Source organism: Odocoileus virginianus, chromosome 12 (genome assembly GCF_023699985.2).
Source record: "Odocoileus virginianus isolate 20LAN1187 ecotype Illinois chromosome 12, Ovbor_1.2, whole genome shotgun sequence".
In the NCBI taxonomy this organism is placed as follows: domain Eukaryota; kingdom Metazoa; phylum Chordata; class Mammalia; order Artiodactyla; family Cervidae; genus Odocoileus; species Odocoileus virginianus.
In genome coordinates, this window is record NC_069685.1 from 47,449,930 (window position 1) to 47,475,505 (window position 25,576).

The 25,576-nt window shown below is 42.2% G+C and overlaps 1 long non-coding RNA gene across 2 annotated transcripts; it reads left to right on the forward strand.

Moving 5' to 3' along the window:
* The first annotated feature begins 2,526 nt into the window (after window positions 1-2,526).
* On the forward strand, window positions 2,527-18,235 carry LOC139037708 (uncharacterized). 2 transcript variants are annotated; one of them, XR_011490546.1, is made up of 3 exons: window positions 2,527-2,625; window positions 17,593-17,802; window positions 18,098-18,235. It is a non-coding gene; the product is annotated as an uncharacterized lncRNA (long non-coding RNA). The 2 variants fall into 2 exon arrangements; XR_011490547.1 differs by having other exon boundaries at window positions 17,596-17,802.
* The last annotated feature ends 7,341 nt before the right edge of the window (window positions 18,236-25,576 follow it).

A 25,576-nucleotide genomic window follows, 5' to 3' on the forward strand; every position in this document is an offset into this window, starting at 1 on the left:
AAACTGGCAAATCCAGAATGGTAGACATTTGTTAAGTCAGCTGGTCTGGTTCTTCAAAGTCTGTCCTTGGAAAAAAAAAAAGCATAGGGTTCTTCTAGATTAAGAGAACGATGATCTAGAATTCCTTCTCTTAATCTAGAAGAACCGTATGTGGTCCAGCGATTAGGAATCCACTCTCTCATTGCCAAGGCACCAGTTCAATGTCTGGTAAGATCCTCTATCTGTTAGGATATTGATAACTCAGTCCTCACCATGCACTGGGCTCACTTCAATCTGAAACTTTTTAAAAAAGATTTTTATGATATGGACCATTTTTAAAGCCTATTGATTTGTTACAGTACTGCTTCTGTTTTATTTCATTTTGTTGATTTTGGCTATGAGGTATGAGGAATCTTAATTCCCCAAGCAAGGATTGAACCTGCACCCCCTGCATTGGAAGAGGATGTCCTAACTGCTGAACCATCGAGAAAGTCCCTCAATCTGAAACTTCTTAGTGACTCTGTGACAAAGGCAAATTAGAAGACAAGAAATGTGTTCCAGATTTTATTGACACAGAAACTGAGGCATAGAAGGTAAAGGGAGAGTACCAGACAGTCTGGCTCCAGTTCCATGCTTTTTTTTTAAATGTTATATATTTACAGTGACTTTTTGGGCATTTTTTAATGTTTATGCAATTTTTAAAGGTTATTTCCCATTTATAATTATGAAATATTGGCTATATTCCCTGTGTTACACAATACATCCTTGAGTCTGTCTTATACTCAATAGTTTGTACCTCTCACTCTTAGCATCCATATATTCTTCCTCCCTTCCCTCCCTACTGGTAACCACTAGTTTGTTCTCTGTATCTGTGAATCTGCCTCTCTTGTTTTATTCGTTAGTTTGTTATATTTTTTTAGATTGCACATATAAGTGATAACATTTCAGTGTTTGTCTGACTTATTTCACTTAGCATAATGCCCTCCGAGTTCATCCATGTAATTGCAAATGGCATTATTTCATTGTTCTTGTGGCTGAAGAGTATTCCATTGTGTATATATAGTATAGCACATCTTGATCCATTCATCAGTTGATGGGCACTTAGGTTGCTTTCGTATTTTGGCCATTGTAAATAATGCTGCTTTGAACATTGGGGTGTGTGTATCTTTTTTAATTAGTGTCTTTGGTTTTTTCGGATATAGACCCAGGAGTGGAATTGTCCACGAGTAACCATTATGCTCTCAGATCCCTGTGGAAGCACCATAAAGATTGAGGCTTTTTCTGTTTTATTGCTCTGACCTTGGCTCTCAGTGCTAAGGGCCTAAAATGTCTGAATCAGGGTCCAGTTCCAAGAAGAAGTATTTTATTTCCTTGCTGGGCTGGGTGGTGGAACCATTGCAGCAAGCCCTGGGCCTCAGGAATAGTCAGCCATGTCACACATTTAGGAGAATGAACAGTTTCAGGGAAGTCTCAGGCATAACTCATTGATGTGGATAAATGAAAGTCAAAGCCAAGTTGTTAGACGTTTGTAGCTCACTTCCAAGAAGCTAACCACATGTGGCTATTTACATTTAAATTAGGTAAAATCAAATAAATGTGTTCATCCATTGCAGCAAGCCCTGGGGATTGGGATGGGGGGAATTCCCTGGCGGTCTGGTGGTTAGGATTTGACCCTTTCACTGCTGTGGCCTGGGTTCAGTCCCTGGTCTGGAAAATAAGATCTCTGCAATCTGCAAGCCTTGTAGCCTGGCCAAAACTAAAAAGTTTAGTAGAAACATGTGACTAGTGGACATGTTCCCATCATGGCAGAAAATCCCATGGAATGGTGCTGGTGTAGATGGATCATTATTTAGCTAAGCATTCTACTGTTAGATATTCATGTTGCTTCCAATATTTTGCTACTATAATCAGTGCAACAAGATTATAAAACTGTTCTTTCATTAAAATAAATTTTTCTTTTTATACAATTTGTTTTTTTTTGTCCTTAACTTGTGGTTTGTGGGATCTTAGTTCCCTGACCAGGAATTGAACCCAGGCCCTCAGCAGGGAGAGTGCAGAGTCCCACCCACTGGACTGCCAGGGAATTCCCTGTAAGACTGTTCTTAGACATAGATCTTTGCCCATGTGTGTGTGTATATCTGATAGCTACACTTCTCAAGCGAACTTGCAGGTAAAAGGGCACTTGCATTTTACATTTAGGCAGACTTTGCCAAGTCCCCCTTCAAAGAGGTTACTCAGATTTACACTCTGCCAACAATAGTCAAGAACCTGTTTCCCACAGCCTGGCCAGAACTGGGGCTTCTCAGCCTTGGATCTTTGCTTGTCCACTAGGTGAATAATGATATAATAGTTTTAATTTGGAAATTAAGTTTATCCTAACACCATTAGGACCTCATTCATTATTCCACTGACAGAAGTACTTTCAATATGACAAATATTTTTCCAAGTCATTTGTATCTTAGTTGGGGACTTTGTCCTTCAGGACAGTGTCTACTGTTTGTATTGATTGCCTCACCCATCACTGGTTTTGAACTGTGTGCTGCTAATTATTAGCTATGGTGGATGCAGAGGGAACGGCAAAATTGGATATGGAATGCCCAGAGCTATGAAACTATAAAAGGGCCTGGCTGTCACTTAAAAAAAGAGGTATGATGTTTCTCATAAGAGACTCCATTTCACATACAGCTTGTTCATTTAACTGGACAGATAAGGGGCTATCACCTGGTTCTTATCCTCAAGTGGTTGACTGACTTGCTCTTGGAATGCAAACCTACAGAGACGTATACATAGGACTGTTGGTGATTTTTAGGACTGTTGATTCTTAAACTGTATAGGGAGTTCCCTGGTGGTCCAGTGGTTAAGACTCTGTGCTTCCAATGCAGGAGGGGTCCAGGTTTGATCCCTGATTGGGGAACAGGGATCCCACACGCCAGTCGGTCAAAAGAAAAGACCCTAATGAGGTGGATGAACCTAGAGCCTATTATGCAAAGTGAAGTAAGTCAGAAAGAGAAAGACAAATATTATATGTTAACGGATGCATAGGAACCTAGAGAGATGGTACTGATAAACCTACTTGTAGGGTAGCAAATGAGACGCAGACATAGAGAACAGATTTGTGGACCCAGCGAAGGAAGGAGAGAGGGGGACGAATTGAGAAAATAGTGTGGAAACATATACATTACTATATGTAAAACAGATAGCAAGTGAGAATTTGCTCTGTAAACCAGGGAGCTCAACTCAGTGTTCTGTGACAACCTAGAGGGGTAAGATGGGGTGAGAGATGGAAAGTGGGTTCAGGAGGACGGGACATATGTATACCTGAGGCTGATTTGTATTGATGTGTGGCAGAAGCCAACATAGTATTGTAGGGCAATTGTCCTCCAATACTTGCATTTTGTTCTATACTTCTCAATATTGTACAATTATAATCTTGATGATTATTAGTTACTCAAGAACAGTTGCTTTATGAGTATTGTTCAATTGTCATCACCATTAGAATGATACTCAAATGTGTTCTTTCTATAAAACTTTATAAGTAATAAAAAAAAGACCCCCAAACTGAGTAACATTTAAAGATAATTATGGTACACCCGTGTCCATAGCAGCATTATTCCATAGCCAAAAATGTGGAAAGAATCAAAATGTCTATCAACAAGAAAAATGGACACAAAATGTGGTATATACATACATTAGGATATTGCTTAGCATGAAAAGGAAGAGGATTCTGATACAGGCTGCAACATGGATGAATCTGGAGTGCATTATGCTCAGTGAAGCCAGTCATAAAAGGACAAATACTGTACAAGTCCTGTTATATAAAGTTCTGCTGCTGCTGCTGCTGCTAAGTCGCTTCAGTTGTGTCCGACTCTGTGTGACCCCATAGATGGCAGCCCACCAGGCTTCTCTGTCCCTGGGATTCTCCAGGCAAGAATTCTGGAGTGGGTTGCCATTTCCTCCTCCAATGCATACATGCATGCTAAATCGCGTCAGTTGTGTCCGACTCTGTGCAACCCTATGGACAGCAGCCACCAGGCTCCTCCATCCACAGGATTCTCTAGGCAAGAATACTGGAGTGGGTTACCATTTCCTTCTCCAATATGAGGTCCTAGAGAGGTCAAATTAATAGACACAGAAAGTAGAATGGGGGTTTACCAGAGACTGGGGCACAGGGAATGGGGAGTTGTTGAAGTAAGACAGTTTCAGTTGTGGAAAAAGGAAAAATTATGGAGATCATGGTGATGTTTCATGAAAAATGTGAATGTACCTAATGTCACTGGACTGTACATTTGGAACATGTTAAAATGGTTATTTATATGTGTGTGTATACATGGAAAAGTGTTTAAGAAATAGGTGGAAAAATAGAAAATAGTCATAGAGACTCCCGCTTGGGAAGATTCTTTTTTTCTTTTCTTTGGACAGGCCAAGTGGCTTGCGGAATCTTAGTTCCCTGACCAGGAATGGAACCTGGCCTTGCAGTGAAAGCACTGAGTCCTAACCACTGGACAGCTGGGGACTTCCCTGGGAAGATTTTTAAATGTCTGGAAAATGAACCATCTGTGGTTACCCCAATGTATAGGTTTCTCCCAGGTGCTCAACGGGATGGGGCATCGGGGTGGAAGAGGGTGCTAGTGAAAAGCTTTGCAACCTAAATGGAGAGTCCAGTTCTCTCCAAGGCCAGCCCCAAACTTCAGCAGCCCCACCAGAGGCCATGGTAAGGGGCTTCGTACCACAGTACTCAACACCACTGCCCTATACACTTATAAGTGGTTAGATGGTTCATTTTATGTTATGTGTATTTTTAAACTTACAATTAAAACTTTTTAAAAATGTACTTTGAAAAAACAAGCACAGCAAACATGTTGTACTAAAGGTTGAGCCTCCCAGGTGGCTCGCGTGGAAAAAATCCCGCCTGCCAATGCAGGAGGCAAGAAATGCGGGTTTGATCCCTGGGTCCCGCAGATCCTCTGGAGAAGGAAATGGCAACCCACTCTAGTATTCTTGCCTGAAAAAAAATCCTATGGACAGTGGAGCCTGGTGGGTTACAGTACATTGGGTCGCAAAGAGTCAGACATGACTGAAGCGACTTAGCACAGAGCACATTGAGGTTTGTTAGAGATGGATGCTGGTTATATTCTCTGTCCTTTCTTGAATGTTTAAACTTCCATAATTAGGAAAAAACTCTCAAAGTAGTTCTTTAGGATACATGGGCAAAAAACTGATCTAGAATCCTTTTAGTTTTTATGCAAATCCTTAGACTTTAAAAGGATAAAAAAGGCTTTGATTTTCTTTTTCAAGTTAAAAGCCTATGTATTCTCAGGTGGTGCAGTGGTAAAGAATCTGTCTGCCAATGCAGGAGGCAAAAGAGGCATGGGTTTGATCCCTGAGTCAGGAAGATTCCCTGGAGGAGGAAATGGCAACCCCACTGAAGTTTGGCAGGCTATGGCCCATGGGTTCACAAAGAGTTAGACACGACTGAGCACAGTGGTGGTCCAGTGGTTAAGAATCCGCCTTGCAATTCAGGGGACATAGATTTAATCTCTCATCAGGGAACTAAGATCCCATGGGCATGGGCAACATGCCATGGGCAACTAAGCCCATGCACCACAACTAGAAAAGCCTGTGTACCACAGGAAAGAGCCAGCACAGCAACCGTGCCCCACCCCCCAAAAAAAAGATCAACAGTATGGCTTTGATTATCTATTGCTGCTTCATAAGCCATTCTGAACTTAGTGGTGGAAAATAATTATGATTGTTTATGATGATATTGCATGGTTTTTGGGCTCAGCAGGGCAGTTGCTGCAGGAATCTCTCATGTGCTTGGAATGGAAAATGGCTAGAGGAATCAGGGAAGCTTCCTCACTCACTCGTCTGACATTGGGAGCTGGTTTTGGCTAAGACCTCAGTGGTGGCTATTACCAGAACATTGCATGGATCAGCTTCATGTAGTTGGGGGTTCCTCCCAGCACGGCAGCTGGCTTCCAAGAACCAGCCACCGTTGAAAGCCAGGCGAACAATGCATGACTTCTACCACATTCTATGCATTAGAATCAAGTACAGCTAGAAGGTACAACTTCAAGGTTACATTATTAAAAAGGAACTGATTGTCTTCCACTCTCTCTTTCCTTCTTCCCTTGGGCTTGAATATAGACAGGGTGCCAGTGAGCCAGCTTTGACCTTAGGGAGGGAGTGGCAGTGCTGCGAGACAGCTCTGCCACATTCAAGGGCAGATAATTCAAGGGGAATTCACATTCAAGGGGAAGATAATTAGTTTCTACATTTTTTATTCTGGTTTTTGCCTCCCCTCACCACCACAATGTGGTTAAAAAAACACATAACATAGAATGTACCATCTTAACCATTTTAAAGTAAGGAGCTCAGTACTGTTAACTGTATGCACATCATTATAACAGAATCCCAGAACTTTTGCATCTTATAAAACTAAAAGTCATTAAATAACAACTCCCCACCCACTTTCACCTAGCCTTTGGTAACCAGCATTCTACTTTCTGTCCTTAAGAGTCTTGACTACTCTGGAGTCTCCATGTAAGTGGAATCTTACAGTATGTGTCTTTTTTTTGTAACTCTCTTATCTCACTTAGCATAATATCATCACATTTCATCCATGTTGACAGGGTTTCTTCCCTAATTTTTAAGGCTGAATGATATTCCATTTTATTTGTATACATTTTGTTTATCTGTCAATGGATACTTGGGCTGCTTCTGTCTCTTGGCTGCTACGAACATGGATGTACAAATATCTCTTTGAGATCCTGCTCTGAATTCTTTTAGGTATATTATATTCTCAAAAGTGGAATTCCTGGATCATATGGTAGTTCTGGGCTTCCCAGGCCGCCCTACTGGTAAAGAACCTGCCCGCCAATGCAGGAGACATGAGACACAAATTCGATCCTTGAGTCAGGAAGATCCCCTGGAGGACAGCATGGCAACAAACCATTCCAGTATTCTTGCCTGAAGAGTCCCATGGACAGAGGACCCTGGCGGACTGTAGTTCATAGGGTCCCAAAGAGTTGGATACCACTGAAGTGACTTAGCATGCATGGTAGTTCTATTTTAAGTTTTTGAGAAAGTACCTTACTGTTTTCCATAATGGCTGTACCATTTTACATTCCCACCAACAGTTCCCAAAATTTCCAATTTCTTCACATCCTCCCCAACACTTGTTATTTTTCTGTTTGTTTTTTTTTTTTAAATATAGTAGCCATCCTAATGGATGTGAGGTGGTATCTCACTGTGGTTTTGATTTCCATTTCTCTGACAGTCAGTGATGCTGAGAATCTTTTCATATGCTGGTTGGCTATTCGTATATCATCTTTTCAGAAATTGCTATTCAAGTCCTTTGTCTACTTTTAAATTGGGTTATTTGATTTTTTGGATGTGGAGTTGGAAGACTGTATATTCTGGATGTTAACACTTTACTAGATGTAGGATTTGCAAACATTTTCTCTCCCATTCTATAGGTTGTCTTTTCACAACCTCTCCCATCTTTTCATGGAGAAATGTCCAAGAATTTGTAAATATGTTTTAAAGTCACCACAGCATGAAAGAGTTTGGGGGGAAAAATTCTTGCTGTGCTCTGACTGCCCTCCCTAGAGATCACCTCTGTTACTGGTTTATTGTGTCGCTTTCCAGAGATTTTCTTTGAGTTTTTGGGATATAATGTCTCTATAGAAATTGTGCAGAGTTTGTATTTATGCAAAGTGAACTGTGAAGTAGATACTGGCTTCTCTGGGACAGGTTTCTCCGAACCTCGTAATTCTGATTTGTAACATAGGACAGTTGGAGTGGGTGATTTGTAAAGACCCTACATCCTGAATGAACATGGGCCACATGCTGGGGAAGAATGCTTTCTCACAAGCTTTTCGGGACTCCTTTCACTCAGTTGATGGAAGTTTGGGCTTGTCTTGGAGGGTGATTTCTTAAAGGAGAAAGCATTTACTCTGAGCAGAGTCTAAGTTGCTGTTCTGTGAGAACCTGAGGCTGTGTTTCATTTCTTTTAAATAACAAAACAGTTCCTCTTGTCAGTTCTTCAGTTCTGTGCTGGGCGAAACTCTCATTTCAGTTCTTATTTTTCAGAAATTACAAAGAATGTGAAATGTGGCACAGGAAGAAAAAAAATCTGCTTCTTCACCCTAAAATTCTTCCTCAATCTGAGATTCATAGTGTTGAATAAAAAGTTTCTCAGACTCCAGTCAGGGAGCATCACCTTGGACTGCATCTTGGGTTAACAGTGAAGAATTCTTGGAGTTTTGACTCAAACCTACAGAATCAATCTTTGGACTTGGCTATAAATATACAATTTTACTTATCATGGAAGAAAAGATCCAATTTACAATAGCAACCGTAATGATAAATATTTAGTGGCAAACTTCTCAAGATATGTGGAAGATATAAATATAGACGATGTTAAAATTTTACTATCACATATAAAAGAAAGCTTGAATGAATAGATAGATGATCTTTGTTCTTAGAGAAGACGAATCAATTTTGGAACAATGTCAGAGTTCCTTAGATTTAGCCAGAAATTGATGCAATCCCAATTAAATAACCAACAGAAAATTATGGGGGAATTTGAGAAAATGATGCTGAAGTATATAAAAAAATGAATGCATAAGATTGCCAGGAAAAGTGGGAAATGGAGAATAGTGAGGGAAAATTCACTTTACAGAGCAGAGATTTAAAAATAGAAACACCAACTAAACACTGGAAGAGAATTCTTGGTTTGGGAGCTTTTTCTTCTCTTTAGCAGACTGTCTTTTAAAACGTTTTCTTTCTTTCTTTCTTTATGGCTGTGCTGGGTCCTTGTTGCTGGATGCAGGCTTTCTCTAGTCGCAGTGGGTGGGAGCTACTCTCCTGTTTCACTGTGCAGGCTTCTCATTGTGGTGTCCTCTATTGTTACAGAGCACCGGCTCTTGGGTTCTCAGGCTTCAGTAGTTGCAACAGGTATGTTCAATAGATGTGATGCATGGGCCTAGCTGCTTCTTGGTGTGTGGGATCTTCCTGGAGCAGGGATTGAACCCGTGTCCCCTGCATTGCAGGCAGATTCTTAACCACTGGACCACCAGGGAAGTCCTGGAAGCCTTATCTGAATGTAACCCAAAACTAAGAATTCATAGAAATAAATCTGATCATGAGAAAATAAAATTTCATCTTTTGCAAAATATCAAAAGCAAAGCCAACTTGGAAAATATATTCAGAATTCCTGTGTCAGGCAAAGAATTGTATATGTCCTTCATATCCAAAAAGTAAGCACTAACAAACAAGCCAGTAGAAGAAATAATCACGGGAGGTCAAAGTGAAGTTCACAAATGGCTGATAACTATATGAAAAAATGTTCAGCCTTATTTATAATGAAAAGAAGTACAGAGCAAAGCAATTAGTAATCTTTTGTGTATCCAGTATGTGAAAATAAAGAGTTTGATGATAACTCAACTGTTGAGGATACAGAGAAAACACTGCATATATTGTTAGTGGGAGTATAAATGGTGATACTTTTTGGAAACTGGCTTGGGAAAGTTTTTCAAAATGAAAAATCCAAAGTGCATATTTTGGATTCAGTGGGCTCACAGATGGGTATTCAGCCCAGGTGGCATTGATGGTTGCCCCACCAGAATCTTTTTTTTTTTAATTTTCATTGGCGTATAGTTGAATTTTTCTCCTCCTGCCTCCTCTGGAGCAGAACTCTTTCCTCTACAAGGCATGTATCTGTGTGAATGCCGATGTGCCCATCCAGCAAGACATAGGCAGGGCCTCCAACAAGCCCCTAAAATAAGACTTCCTGGTGACTTTTAAACACAGGCTGAAATAAAAAGAATGGGGAAGCCACAGCTGATTGGAGAGTGTTTCCAGGCAGAGGGAATAGTGCGTATAGATGCTCATGGTTGGAAGGAGTAGTAGCTGTAGGCATGTGGGTTGCAGGGCTGTATCACTTTGAGGGCTCTGGGTGGCAAATAAGAATAAATCCAATCAAAATTGACTTGAGGGACTTCCCTGGAGGTCCACTGGCTAAGACTCCATGTTCCCAATGCAGGGGGCCCAGGTTTGATCTCTAGTCAGGGAGCTAGATCCCACATGCTACAGCTAAGACCCAGCGCAGCCAATAAATAAATAAAACATTTTTTTTAAGAAACTTGTTACTTTGCATAACAAGAAGCCAGAAATGAGGCTGCTCCAGTGGGGGTTAATTTAGTATCTGAATATCACCACAAGGACTCAGGTACTGGTTTTTCTCAGTTGAATGTCAGGGCACAGAATTGAATGAACCATAATTCATGGTTCATAGCACAGTTTCATCATTTGGCCCATACAACGTCTGTTTATATTTTAAGAGTTAACTGGATGCTATTTATATGAACTGTGCAGAATAAGCAAATCCACAGAGAAAGAAAGAGTGGTGGTTGTCAGAGGATGGAGGAGGGGGAGCAGGGAATGACTTTGAAATGGTATGCTGGGGTTTCTTTTTGAGGAGATGAAGATGTTCTGAAATTATATGGTGGTAATGGTTGTACACCATTAGGAATATACTAAAAGTCACAGAATTATACACCTTAAAAGACTGAATTTTATGAATAAAATTGTTTTTAAAAGAGGAAGTTAAGGGACTTCCCTGGTGGTCCAGTGGTTAAGACTCTGTGCTTCCACTACTGGGGGCACAGATTCAATCCCTGGTCAGGGAGCTAAGATCCTGAATGCCATATGGTATGACCAAAAAAAGGAGAAAAAAGAAAAAAAAAAGTTGATTATTTTATTTAAAAATTAAAAAAAAAATTTGCTCACACTGTGCAAATGCACACAAATATACAGATATGCAAACTGTGTGTATGTGTGTTTTAAAACTTCCATGTTTTTAATGAGAAAACAGAAAGAGAAATTAAGGAAACAATACCATTCACCATTGCAACAAAAAGAATAAAATACTTAGGAGTATATCTACCTAAAGAAACAAAAGACCTATACATAGAAAACTATAAAACACTGATGAAAGAAATCAAAGAGGACACAAATAGATGGAGAAATATACCATGTTCATGGATTGGAAGAATCAATATTGTCAAAATGGCTATACTACCCAAAGTAATCTATAGATTCAATGCAATCCCTATCAAACTACCAACAGTATTTTTCACAGAACTAGAACAAATAATTTCACAATTTGTATGGAAATACAAAAAACCTCGAATAGCCAAAGTAATCCTGAGAAAGAAGAATGGAACTGGAGGAATCAATCTACCTGACTTCAGACTCTACTACAAAGCCACAGTCATCAAGACAGTATGGTACTGGCACAAAGACAGAAATATAGATCAATGGAACAGAATAGAGAGCCCAGAGATAAGTCCACGAACCTATGGTCACCTTATCTTCGACAAAGGAGGCAAGGATATACAATGGAAAAAAGATAACCTCTTTAACAAGTGGTACTGGGAAAACTGGTCAACCACCTGTAAAAGAATGAAACTAGAACACTTTCTAACACCATACACAAAAATAAACTCAAAATGGATTAAAGATCTAAATGTAAGACCAGAAACTATCAAACTCCTAGAGGAGAACATAGGCAAAACACTCTCCAACATAAATCACAGCAGGATCCTCTATGACCCACATCCCAGAATTTCAGAAATAAAAGCAAAAATAAACAAATGGGACCTAATGAAACTTAAAAGCTTTTGCACAACAAAGGAAACTATAAGCAAGGTGAAAAGACAGCCCTCAGATTGGGAGAAAATAATAGCAAATGAAGCAACAGACAAAGGATTAATCTCAAAAATATACAAGCAACTCCTCCAGCTCAACTCCAGAAAAATAAATGACCCAATCAAAAAATGGGCCAAAGAACTCAACAGACATTTCTCCAAGGAAGACATACAGATGGCTAACAAACACATGAAAAGATGCTCAACATCACTCATTATCAGAGAAATGCAAATCAAAACCACAATGAGGTACCATTATACGCCAGTCAGGATGGCTGCTATCCAAAAGTCTACAAGCAATAAATGCTGGAGAGGGTGTGGAGAAAAGGGAACCCTCTTACACTGTTGGTGGGAATGCAAATTAGTACAGCCACTATGGAAAACAGTGTGGAGATTTCTTAAAAAGCTGGAAATAGAACTGCCATATGACCCAGCAATCCCACTTCTGGGCATACACACCAAGGAAACCAGATCTGAAAGAGCCACATGCACCCCAATGTTCATCGCAGCACTGTTTATAATAGCCAGGACATGGAAGCAACCCAGATGCCCATCAGCAGACGAATGGATGAGGAAGCTGTGGTACATATACACCATGGAATATTACTCAGCCATTAAAAAGAATTCATTTGAATCAGTTCTAATGAGATGGATGAAACTGGAGCCCATTATACAGAGCGAAGTAAGCCAGAAAGATAAAGACCATTACAGTATACTAACACATATATATGGACTTTAGAAAGATGGTAATGATAACCCTATATGCAAAACAGAAAAAGAGACTCAGATGTATGGAACAGACTTGTGGACTCTGGGAGAAGGCGAGGGTGGGATGTTTCAGGAGAACAGCATTGAAACATGTGTATTATCTAAGGTGAAACGGATAACCAGCTCAGGTTGGGTACATGAGACAAGTGCTCGGGCCTGGTGCACTGGGAAGACCCAGAGGGATCGGGTGGAGAGGGAGGTGGGAGGGGGGACTGGGATGGGGAATACATGTAAATCCATGGCTAATTCATATCAATGTATAACAAAAACTACTGTAATGATGTAAAGTAATTAGCCTCCAACTAATAAAAATTTAAAAAAAATAAATAAATAAAAAATAAAAACAAAAAAAAAAAAACAAAAAAAAAAAATAAAAATAAAAATAAAAACAAACAAAAAAAAACTTCCATGTTTTTAACAGGGAGGGATAAATTGGGAGTTTGGGATTGACATACACACACTACTATATTTAAAATAAATAACCAACTAGGATCTACTGTATAGCATAGGAAACTCTGCTCAATATCCTGTAGTAACCTAAAGGGGAAAATAATGTGAAAAAGGATAGACACATATATACGTAAAACCGAATAACTTTGCTGTACATCTGAAATGAACACAACATTGTTTATCAATTATAATCCAATATAAAATGAAATTTAAAAAACATTCCATTGCTTTTACCTTGGCATTATAATGGTTACCTATAATATCATAAGGATGCCAGATCCTAGGCCTGTGAAGGGCTCAGCAAGCTCTGCTGGTTAAATACTGTCAGGATTCTGTGAGATGGGGAGGAAGGGAATGAGGAACGGCTACTGGGTAGACCTCTGCTGTTGGAGTTTGGAGTGAAGCTTTTGGAGGTTTTAAAGTCTGAAAAAAATTATGGCCAAAGAAGTGATTCAAAATAACCCCATGGTTTAACAGTAAAGTGAGTAAAGCAAGTTTAACAGCTTTTTTTTTTTTCCTCTTTGGCTGTACCTTGTGGCATGTGGCAGGTATTGAACTTGTGCCCCCTGAAGTGAAAGCCCAGAGTCTTAACCACTGGATCCCCAAGGAAGTCCTCTAACAGCTTTATAATAATCTCACACCGGCCACCTGGATGTGTTTTAAAAATAATAAATACCAAATTCTTCAGAATTAGAAAAAGATATTTATTGGTTGCACTGGGTCTTTGTTGCTGCAAGCGAGATTTCTCTAGTTGTGGCCAGTGGGATTACTCTTCTTTGCAGTGTGCGGGCTTCTCATTGTGGTGGCTTCTCTTGTTATGGAGCACAGGCTCTAGCGCCTGCGGGCTTTATTGGTTGTGGCTCACGGGCTTAGTTGCTCCACAGCATATGGAATCTTTCCACTAGGGATTGAACCGGTGTCCCCTGAATTGGCAGGCAGACTCCTATCCACTGTACCACCAGGGAAGTCCCTCAGAATTTGTAAGAGTGGAACAAGTAGCTGGGGGACAGGCAAGGGAGGGGACTGAATTCATCAGAAAGGCCTTTCTGTTTATCTTGAATCTTGTAGCACTCAGGCTCTAAAATTGGAAGACTTGGCTTCCAATCCAGGCTTGGCCACTTCTTGGTTGTGTGACCTTGGACAGGACACTTCACTGTTCTGTGCCTCAGTTTCCTCATCTGGAAAGTAGGAATACTATGGATTCTGACATCAGAAGGTCAGTTTGATGATTCAGTTAGCTAAGATGTAAAGCATTCAGAATAGTACCTGGCACAGTCCAGGGTCCCTAAGTGTCAGCTATTGTTATGATCAACATCTGTTATGCACTGAAGTGTGTGCTCCAAGAAGCCATATGGATGCCCTAACCCCAAGTACCTCAGAATGTGGCCTTATTTGTTTTATTTATTTGGGGGCAGTACTGCACAAAGTAATGCTGAAAATTCTCCAAGCTAGGCTTAAACAGTACATGAACTGAGCGCTTACAGATGTCCAAGCTGGATTTAGAAGAGGTAGAGGAACCGGAGATCAAAAGCCAACATCTGTTGGGTCATAGAAAAAGCAACAGAATTTCAGAAAAACATCTGCTTCATTGACTATGCTAAAGCCTGTGACTGTGTGGATCACAACAAACTGTGGAAAATTCTTCAAGAGATGGGAATACCAAACCACCTTATCTGCCTCCTGAGAAACCTGTATGCAAGTCAAAAAACAACAGTTAGAACTGGACATGGAAAAACAAACTGATTCCAAATTGAGAAAGGAGTACATAAGGCTGTATATTGTTACCTTGCTTATTTAACTTACATGCAGAGTACATCATGTGAAATGTTGGTGAAGCACAGGCTGGAATCAAGATTGCAGGGAGAAATATCAATAACCTCAGATATGCAGATGACACCACCCTTATGGCAGAAAGCGAAGAGGAACTAAAGAGCCTCCTGATGAAAGTGAAAAAGGAGAGTGAAAAAACTGGCTTAAAACTCAACATTCAGAAAACTAAGATCATGGCATCTGGTCGTAACACTTCATGGCAAATAGATAGGGAGACAATGGAAACAGTGACAGACTTTATTTTCTTGGGCTCCAAAATCACTGCAGATGGTGACTGCAGTCATGAAATTAAATGACATTTCCTCCTTGGAAGGAAAGCTATGACCAGCTTGGACAGCATATTAAAAAGCAGAGACATTACTTTGCCAACAAAGGTCTATCTAGTCAAAGCTACAGTTTTTCCAGTAGTCATGTATGAATGTGAGAGTTGGCCCATAAAGAAGGCTGAGCGCCAAAGAATTGATGCTTGATGCTTTTGAATTGTGGTGTTGGAGAAGACTCTCGAGAGTCCCTTGGACAGTAAGGAGATCCAACCAGTCCATCCTAAAGGAAATCAGTCCTGAATGTTCATTGGAAGAACTGATGCTGAAGCTGAAGCTCTAATACTTTGGCCACCTGATGCAAAGAACTGACTCAATGGAGAAGACCCTGATGCTGGGAAAGATTGAAAGCAGGAGGAGAAGGGGACAACAGAGGATGAGATTGTTGGATGGTATCACCGACTCTATGGACATCAGTTTGAGCAAGCTCTGGGAGTTGGTGATGGACAGGGAGGCCGGGCATGCTGCAGTCCATGGGGTCACAAAGAGTCTGACATGACTGAGCTACTGAACTGAACTAACTTAGAGGCAGGTGGGCTCTTAGCTGCCAGACCAGGGGTTGAAACCACATCCCCTGCACTGGAAACACAGTCCCAACCACTGGACCACCAGGGAAGTTCAAGAATGTGATTTTATTTGGAAACAAAGTCAGTGCAGATTAGTGAAGATGAGGTCATACTGGAATAGGGTGGGCCTCTAATCCGAGGTGACTGATGTCCTTATGGGAGAGGAGACAGACACCTTTTATCAAGTCTGTGGGTCAGCACTGTGGTACAGCTTAGCTGGGTATTTTGCTCAAGGCCTCTGAAGACACAAAGGGAGAAGACAGCTTCAGCAGTGACGAGATGTGTCTACAAGTCATGGAACACCAAGGAAGCCAGCAACCACCAGAAGCTGGAAGAGGAAAGGAAGCTACCTCCCCTAAGAGCCTTCAGAGGGAGTGAGGCCGAGCTCACGCCTTGGTTCCAGATATTAGCCTCCAGAATTACGTTTCTGTATTTTAAGCAGCCCCTTTTGTGCAAAATACTTTGATACAACAGGCTTAGGAGAGCCAATACTGTATCTATTTGAACTTATTTGATAAATTCAAAGAAAAGTGATTATCTATTTCTTCCTGTGTCTGGGGTGGGTAGGGTTCTGAGTTCTCACAGCTGAGATCAGGTAGTGAAAGTGGCTTTTGAAAGTGTTTGGATTTTGTCCTGAAGGCCCTGAGAAGCTCCTGGGGGTTTTAAATTAGAAAATGGACTGTTTCTGAGGTGAGTTTTAAGAAGCTGTCTGCCTTCGGGTCGAGGGCGGAGAAGGAGACAGTTTAGGTCAGTTGGGGATGGGTCTGTCATCCAGGCAGCATGACTTCAGTGATGCTCAAAAGTGTGGTCCTCGAAGTAACAGCACCAGTGTCTCCCAGGAACTTGCTACAAGTGCAAAATTATAAGCTCATTAAAACCTACTGAATTTGGCACCCTGGGTAACGGGGGGCAGTACTCTCAACCCTTCCCCTGCCCCCAGCCCCAGGTGACTCTTTTTTTTTTTTTTAATTTATTTTATTTTTTAAAAAATTCTTTTTTATTTATTTAATGAATATATTTTGCTGTGCCAGGTCTTAGTTGTGGCATATGGGATCTTAGTTCCCTGACCAGGGATTGAACCCAGGCACCCTGCATTGGGAGCATGGACTCTTAAGCCAATGGGCCACCAGGGAAGTCCCCCCTCCTCTTGTATGAACACCAGTCATTGGATTTAGGGCCCACCTGAATCCTGGATGACCTCATCTTTACTTGATCACGCCTGTAAAGACCCTGTTTCCAAGTAAGGTCACACTCACAGTCCTGGGGGTTAAGACTTGAACATAACCTTTTTCAGGGCACACAATTTCACACACAACTGATGCGGAGAAATGAAAGGATTTGAGAAATATCAAAATGAGAAATCTTAATGATTATTTGAAGGGAGGAAGGAGGGAAAACAGAACAAAGAGTAAAATGACTCAAATACTGTTACATAAATAAAGCCTGGAATGATGCTGTCTTGCTCCTCTCTGAATGAGTTCCTTAGGGTAGGGTTTCAGGAACTTGATTCCAATATATTGGGATCAGTAAACATCTTGCTGAAATAAACTTTCTGCCTGAGAGCCTGTCTCCCTCACCCGTGGGGCAGGTCTGGGGAGGGAGGAGCTGGAAGGGCACATGCCGTTCGCCCATGGAGTCCCCAGCTGATTGCACTAACTTCAATTTAGAACACACTGGAGAGCCAAAATCAAGATCATAGAGTGCTGGGGACACCTGAAGCTGCTCCATGTCTTAGCAGCCTCAAAGAAAGGATGGAATGGGAGGCCATGGGCCTTTCTCTCGGAGGAGCATCTGGAGGCCTAGTGGATGCGGGAGTCCCTCCTTTCTGACTCAGGCTGGACTCAAAGCATTTGCTCTCCTGGAAGCTTCTTTCCCTCCCTTCTTGCAGTGCCCAGAGGTTCTGATCCCCTGGAGGGCTTGGGAAGACACAGATCACTGGGCCTCACCCCAGAGTGTCTGATTCAGCAGGTCTGGGGTAAGGACCCGAAGTTTGCACTTCTGTGTTGTTACCATTTCTGGGAACGGAGAACCGCAGGCAGAGATGAGTGGCTCTGAGCCCTGGTTGCACCTGGGGGTCGCTGTGCTGTGCTGTACTCGGTTGCTCAGTCGTGCTGGACTCTCTGTGACCCCATGGACTGTAACCTGCAAGGCTCCTCTGTCCATGGGATTCTCCAGGTAAGAATCCTGGAGTGGGTTGCCATGCCCTCCTCCAGGGGATCTTCCCAAGCCAGGGATATGGGGAGTTAAAAATACTAATGCCAGTCCTGGACCCCAGACTGCCAGAACCTTCAAGGATGGAGCATTACCTCTGACTTTAGAGCACCCCAGGATTCTAACGGATAGTCAGGTTTGAAGTTAGTATCATTCTATCACTATGATTGGCTGAGCAGTAGACCAAATTCTGAACAATAAGACAAGGGGGTGGTTGTTTGGGGACTTCTGGGTTAATGACCACTATCTTGCATTGCAGAAGATACTACAGCAGGAAGACGGAAAGAATCTGAGTTCTCAGTGGCGTCCATACTTGCCCACTGAAACAGAACCCTGAAGCTGCACCATCTCAGGACTTCCCCCTTACATGGAAGTAATAAATGTCTTTATTATTAAACGGAATGGGTTGGTGTTTTCTAGTACTTTCAACTGAAAGCACTGCAATCGCTACAGATGTGAAATCTTTTGGCAAGTAGCCAGCAGCCACAATCAACAGATTTATTGATTTCTTTATTCAGTGAAAGTCTAGTGAGGGCATTCTGTGTCAGGATGGTTCTGGGTAGTGGAGAGCTTTCAAGAGGGCCTTGCTGTCATAGAGCTGTGTTCCAGTGGGTGAAGACAGACACAAAAGTAATAATTTCAGATAACATTCAAGAAAGAAAATAGAGTGGTTTGAGAGTGCGGGAGACTGGGGTTTCTCTGGGAAGGTGACGTTTGAGCAGACAACTGAATGAAGAAGAGCCAACCATGTGAACATCCCTGCAGGAAGGATTCCAGGTAGAGGACACAGCAGGTGCAAAGGCCCTGGGGTGGGAGTGAACTTTGTTCAAGCATCTGAAATGTGGATTGTGAAGGTGGCATGATTTTGGCAGAGGTTTTCAGGGAAGTAGCTAAAAGCACACAAAAGCTCCACAGTCCAAGTTTCTGTCTCAATTTCTTAGGGCTTTTGTTCTTAGGCCCAAAGTGTATGAGCTCTGGTTTGCTGAAATCTGAGTGGAGTTATTCAGGCTTCTCTTCCTAACTCAAGAGAACCACTTAACCTCTCACTGTGTGTGGTCTGCTGTACACTGGTTTTTTTCAGTGAAAGCCAAGTGTTTGTGCTTCAGCCTAACTAAAACGACTCTGTCTGCAGTAAGTCTCCATCTGTTTTGCTATTTTTTCCTGCCAGAGCAACATTTTCTGTCTTGCCCAGAAAACTTCAGCTCCTGTCATGGCCCCTTCCTTTCCAATACCCACCTCCTTTGCCTGGGGCCTGCTGAGGCCTGGGGACATATCCCACAGCATCAGAGCAAGAGGATGGCCGGGGCTTTCCTGGTGGCTCAGTGGTAAAGAATCTGCCCATCAGTGCAGGAGACACAGGTTCGATCCCTGGTCTAGGAAGATTCCACATGATGTGGAACAACTAAGCCTAACTATTGAGCTTGAGTTCTAGGGCCCAGGAATGGCAACCGCTGAGCCCACACACTCTAGAACCCATGCTCCACAATAAGAGAAGCCATTGCAATGAGAAGCCTGTGCGTCACAACTAGAGAATAGCCACTACTCACTGCAACTAGAGAAAAGCCTGTGCTGCAACGAAGACCCAGCACAGCCAAATATAGATAAATAAATAAAATTATTTGAAGAAGAAAAAAAGAGGATGGCCAGGCAGGAATGTTGTTGAGGCCAATGTTGGTACAAAGACTCCTTTAGGATAGAAAAGTCCTTTGCCCTTTTAAAAAATTCATTCAACTTCAGAACAGCAAAGTCGCCAGTTTCTTTCCTAAGGGGGACATTGTTTCTGAGCACCAGGCTGAGATGTGTGTGCCGGAGGTGGCTAAACCTGGATACAAGCAGGTTCCAAAAATATTGTTTGGCAACCAATGGATGGCGACACTATTCTGCACATTGCAGCCAGCTGCTGAAAATCCTTTAGGCGAGATGTGGTGGTGCCAAGGGGGACCAGTGTACACTCACTCACAGGGCTTTCTAACTGTGTTTGCCGAGAATTTCCTATGGGTGAGGGAGACACAGTCTCACACAGGTCCCAGACCTGTGGTGACAAAAGTATTATTTTCACATCAGTGAGTCCATAATGCCATCTGAGAAAAATGCTCTCAGGCAAAGAAATCTGCTTCGGGGAGGATGTATTACAGAGGTCACAGAGTGGACCTGTTTCAAAGCAAATAGGATCAAGTTACTTCCTGCTTAAATCCCAGGGATAAAACCCAGACCCCTCCCCAGGGCTCACAAGGCCCTGAAGCTCTGGCCCTGGCCCAGGTCCCCCACTTTTGCCCCTGCCACTCCCTGAGATTCAGTTTTCCTAGCTTCTTGTGTGGATCATCTTGTGTTCAGGCTGTGCTCACCCCAGGACCTTGTTATGCGCTGTGCTGACTGCTCTAAACACTTTTCACAGGTCTCCATTAAAGTCTGGCTCCAATGCCACCTTCACAGAGAGACCTCCCCTGGCCAATCCATCTCAAATAACTCTCCTGTTGACATCTTCTTATCTTCTTTTCATGACACTCTGACTTTACCCTGCTTGATTGCTTATGTCTGTCTCCTCCACTGCCATGAAAGCACCAGGAAGAAGGCAAAGACCTCGCTTGTCTTCACAGCAGGGCCCAATGCAAACCCATTCCATGGTTTGTGGAATGAATGATGGAGGTACCTGACCCCATCTGGACCAGCCAGGGAAGGCTTTCTAAATTGACATCTAGTGGACAAGGAGGGCCTCTCCTCTTCTTAGTTTTGTTTTGTACTGTGCAGCATGTGAAATCTTAATCTTCAGATATATGAGCTTATTTGATTCATACCACATCCCTCCAAAGGTATTATTAGCCCCATTTTACAGGTAGGGCAATTGAAGCCCAGAGGAGTGTCAAGTTGAGCCAAAATTTGAGCCTGGACTCTCTGGATACAGACTTGCTGTTTTTCATGACTATGCTTTCTTACTTCCAGGCTTTTCCCCTCAGAACATTGTCTCTAGGATTCTCTTCCTCTTTCCTAATTAATTCCTTTTTCACCACAGTATCAGTTCCTGTATCTGTAAGTTTCCAAGAAGGAAGAGAAAAGTGCACCTCCAGTAGAAGATTTTGAAGAGGGTATAATACAAGGACTGTTTTAAAGCTATTAGGAAATCAAAAGGGGTCATGAAGCTGTTCTCCCTCGTTGGGCTGAAGATTGGAGGGGAGGGAATGATCTTGGAAACTGGAAGGAGAGGGTCTGCCTTGCCCGGAAAGGATCACTACCAACCTGAGTGTTTCTGTTACCTGTTGCTGCTAAAAACAAACAAACAAATTAAAAAAACACTCCAAAATGTAGTGACTTTGAAGCAACAAAAATTTAGTATTTATTATCCTCTGGGTTGATTAGTTCTGGAATGCTGAGATGCCTGATAGGCCCACAAATGCTCCTTGCTAGCTGGGAGTTCAGCTGGGCTGCTGTCTGAATGCAAGGTCCTCACTCACAAGGCTGGGGCTTCCTTACAACATGGTGGCTGAGCTCAAGAAGGAGTGTTTTAGGGACTTTCCTGGTAGTCTGAGGTTAAGATTCCACACTCCTAACACAGGGGGCCTGGAGAACTAGATCCTGCATGCCACAACTAAAGATCCCACATGCCACTAGTAAGACCTGGTGCAAACAAAAAAAAAAAATTTTTTTTTAAGGAATATTTTAGGAGGTGAAGGCAGAAGCTTCTAATGGCTTAAGGTCCACTCTTGGAGGTGATACAGGGTCACTTCTGCCACAGTTCAACCTGTGACTGAAACCAGTCACAGTGTCGACCCAGATTCTGGGGAAGGGAAAATAGATTCTCAATAAGAGGAGTAAGAAGGGGATTAGCAGTATACATTTTTTAAAGTATTTATTTGTATTAGCATGGAAACAAGCTGTCTGTTAAATTCAAACCTTTCATTTTTATTGTATTTATTTTTTTATTTTTGGTCATATCATGTGGCATGCGGGATTAGTTCCCTAACCAGGGATCGAGCCCACATTCCCTGCATTGGAAGTGTGCAGTCTTAACCACTGAATCACCCCGGAAGTCCCAGGGTGACTATGGAAATACAGCTGGAGGAGGCCGGAGAACATCTCTTTCTATCACTCACCTTCTTGGGTCAGAACCAACTAAACAACAGAGGACAAGGGAGCTTGCTGACCTGGTTCCTGTGGGTCATCTTCTTAAGAAAGAGATTAGGGTGGAGAAGCAGAAGGTGGTTTTGAGGGAGAGGATAATATCCTGGCATAGGACCTCCCACTCTCAATTCTGCGAGAACTCTTTTTCTTTTGTTGTGCAATTTGTAATTCTAGACCTCTGTGATTATTTATCTGTCATCAATTTTCAGGACCGAGAGCTCCAAGAAGACCGGAACCATGGCTGCTTTGCCCACCATTGGGTTCCCCGAGTCCAGCACTGTGCCTGTTTTCACTCTTGACTTTCAAGTAGCAATCAGGGAGATGTATTGTTATTATTACTATTTTTAAAAAGGAAATTATCTTAGTCTGTTCAGTCTGCTGTAGCAGAATACTACAGATTGGGTGACTTCTAAACAGCAGACGTTTATTTCTCACAGTTCGGGAGGCTGGAAGTACAAGACCAAGGGGCTGGCAGATTCTGTGGCTGGTGAGAACCCCCTTCTTGGTTCATAGATGATTACAGGTTTCCTGGTTCTCATGTGGCTGAAAGGATGAGGGAGATTTCTGGGGTTTCCTTTATAAGAGCATGAATTTCATTCAGAAGAGCTCCAACTTCATGACTTCATCACCTCCCAGAGGCCCCATCTCCAAATACCATCACTCTGGATGTTAGAATTTAATATTTGAACTTTTGGGTGGGGAGGGGGAGATGGGATGCAAACATTCTGTCTATAGTAGGAACATATACAGAAGTAGAGAAAATCGTACCATGAACTCCCATGTACCTGTTTCTCAGATTCAATTATTATCAACTTTTTTTGTTAAAGTTGCTTCATCCATTCTTTTCTCTTTTAGTGCATTATTTTGAAGCTAGGCTTAATCATTATGGCCTTTTCCCCCTACATCTTGCAGTATGTACCTCTAAAAAGTATGAACAGGGACTTCCCTGGAAGTCCAGAGATTAAGACTCCACCCTTTCAGTGGAGGAGACATGGGTTTGATCCTTGGTCGGGGAACTAATCTTCCATATGCTGTGTGGTGTGGTCAAAAATAAATAAATAAATAAATAAATAACCACAGTGCAGTTATCACTTCTTCAAATTAGCAGTCATTGAAATATATATATCTATATATTGTAGGCTGTGTTGTGTGGCTTGCAGGCTCTTAGTTACCTGACCAGGGATCAAATCCACACCCTCGGCAGTGAAAGTGCCAAGTCCTAACCAGTGGACCACCAAGGAATTCCTGAAAGATATTTTAAAACCTAAATCAGTTTAGGTTACTCTTCTGCTATGAGACCTACATGGCTAAAAACTGGAATTTTTTGCCATGGCCTAAGGAAAACATGACACCTTAATTTATTGCACAAACTTTGAGAGTAAGAGGTGGGTGCTATCAGTAATGATGTTGGGACAAGAGATATAAACTTGGTGGTTGTGCTGAGGGGCCAGCCCTTCATGGCACCATCTCTGTTTATCTGATCCTTGTACAGATGGGACATCTCCTTGCCACAGGGCCTTTGCGCTTATTGGCTATTTTGCCAGAATGTCCTCCCTGGTATGTCTCATCCTTTTGTTCTCACCCCTCCACCCCCTCATTTCTCTGTGGTGTTACCTCATTTGTTTCTCTCATTGGCCCTTTAGCATCATCAACATCCTTATTTACTTGCTTAGGCATGTTTTGTTTTGTTTTAAGATCTCTCTCCCCTATCAAAAAGGAAGGCCAGGCCAGAGGGAGGACTGTCTTGTTCTTTGTTCTGTTCCAGTCATTTGTACACAGTAGGGCTAGCACAGAGTGGGTGCTCGCTGAATGTTTGCTATATAAATGAATGGATGGATGTAGATCCCTTCTTGGGCCAGTCCAGCAGGACCAGGTGACCTCAGAGGAATCTTCTGGGTCCCAGGACTGGAACCATCCTCATGTCTCCAACTGTTGTGGGCTATGGGACTAGACAAAGGCTCTTCTCTTGCAATCTGGCAGAAATAGAGCAGAGTTATTAGCCCCTGGCATCTGGTTGAGCCCTCCCACACACTTACACCTTTGATCTGGAAGGTGGTTTTGTGTTGGAGGCTTAGCTCTTGCCAGGGAGACATGCCTCAAGTGCTGAGAGGCGGGAGCAAGGGTGAAGTTCAACTGCCAGCTCTTTCAGAAGGAAGGTGTCTGGAGATGCCCAAAGTGGTGGATGATTCTGCAGGAAGTGGGGCTTGACTGAGTTTCCTAGGGGATGTGGGGGGCAGTGGTTTGGAGACCTCCACTAATATTAATATTCATACAGTTGCAAGATTCTGTGTGTTTCCAAAATGGTGTCAGTGAAGTATGTGAATACCCAGGGTGACATCAGCATTAGCTTGGGCAAGAAACACTTTGAAGTGCAAAAGGGGAAGGTGGCAGTCCTCTGAGCCTGGGTTATTCTGGTTGGTAACTGTGTCACCAGCAGGAACCATGTTGTGGATCCTTGCATAGAATGTCAAGCCAACCAGGTGTCTACTACTTCTGAAGAGTGCACCGTTGGGTGGGGAGTCTGTAAACACGATCACTGTATCTCCTGCTGGTTTAAACACAGCAGGTGTGGGACTTCCCTAGCAGTCCAGAGGTTAAGTATCTGAGCTTCCACTGCAGGGGGCACGGGTTTGATCCCTGGTGGGGAAGTGCAGCCACAAAAATCAACAAAACACAGCAGATGTGTTCATTAGACAACAGAGAGTGGGAATCACAAGAGTGTGGGCCCTAGAAAAAGGGAATTCTTTCATGAAGCTCAACTGTTATTTGTTTAATGACTTGTCCCCCTCCTCCCCTCCACCGTTACTTAATTATTCCATAGAACTGTGTCTCTCCTCCTTTGTTTTTTCAGTTTGCTATTCCTGCAGCCCTATTGTATTGATAAATACAATAATAATCTACTTTCCTAAATTCTAAATAAGTGTTTTCAGACTGTAAAAAAAAGAAAAACAAATGCAGGGGTCATTTTCACCTACTGAAGAGAAACAGCTCCTAAGAAGTCATTTGCAGCAACATGAGAAATCAGCATCTTAAGGAGAATCTATCCAGACACACTTCTTCCTCAGGACCTTACTGACTGTTGCCAGGACCTGGAAAAACATTTCCCCAGATATCTACATGGCTCGTTCCTGCACTTCCTTTAGGTCTTTGCTCAAATGTCATCTCACAGAGGTCCTCTCCCAACCACTCCCCTTTAAATTGCAACCCTCCCCACTGGGAGCACTTATCCTGTATTTTTCCTTCTAAAGCATGTATCATGCTCTAACACAGTTCAGTCCAACAGAAAGGAAATTTTAAAAAATTTTAGTAGCTGCATATATATGTATATATATATTTATATTTTGGTCCATGCTGTGCAGCCTGGGGAATCTTAGTTCCTTGACCAAGGATCAAACCCAGGCCTCAGCAGTGTGAGCACAGAGTCCTAACTACTGGACTACAAGGGAATTCCAGTAGCTGCGTTTTAAAAAGGAAAAAGAAACAGGCAAAATTCATTGTTATAGTATATTTTTATCTAGCCCAACATATCTCAATGTTGTCATTTCACTCTGTAATCACTATCAAAATATTGAGATATTTTGTGATCTTTCTTTCACAGTAAGTCTTTGAAACCTGGCGTGTG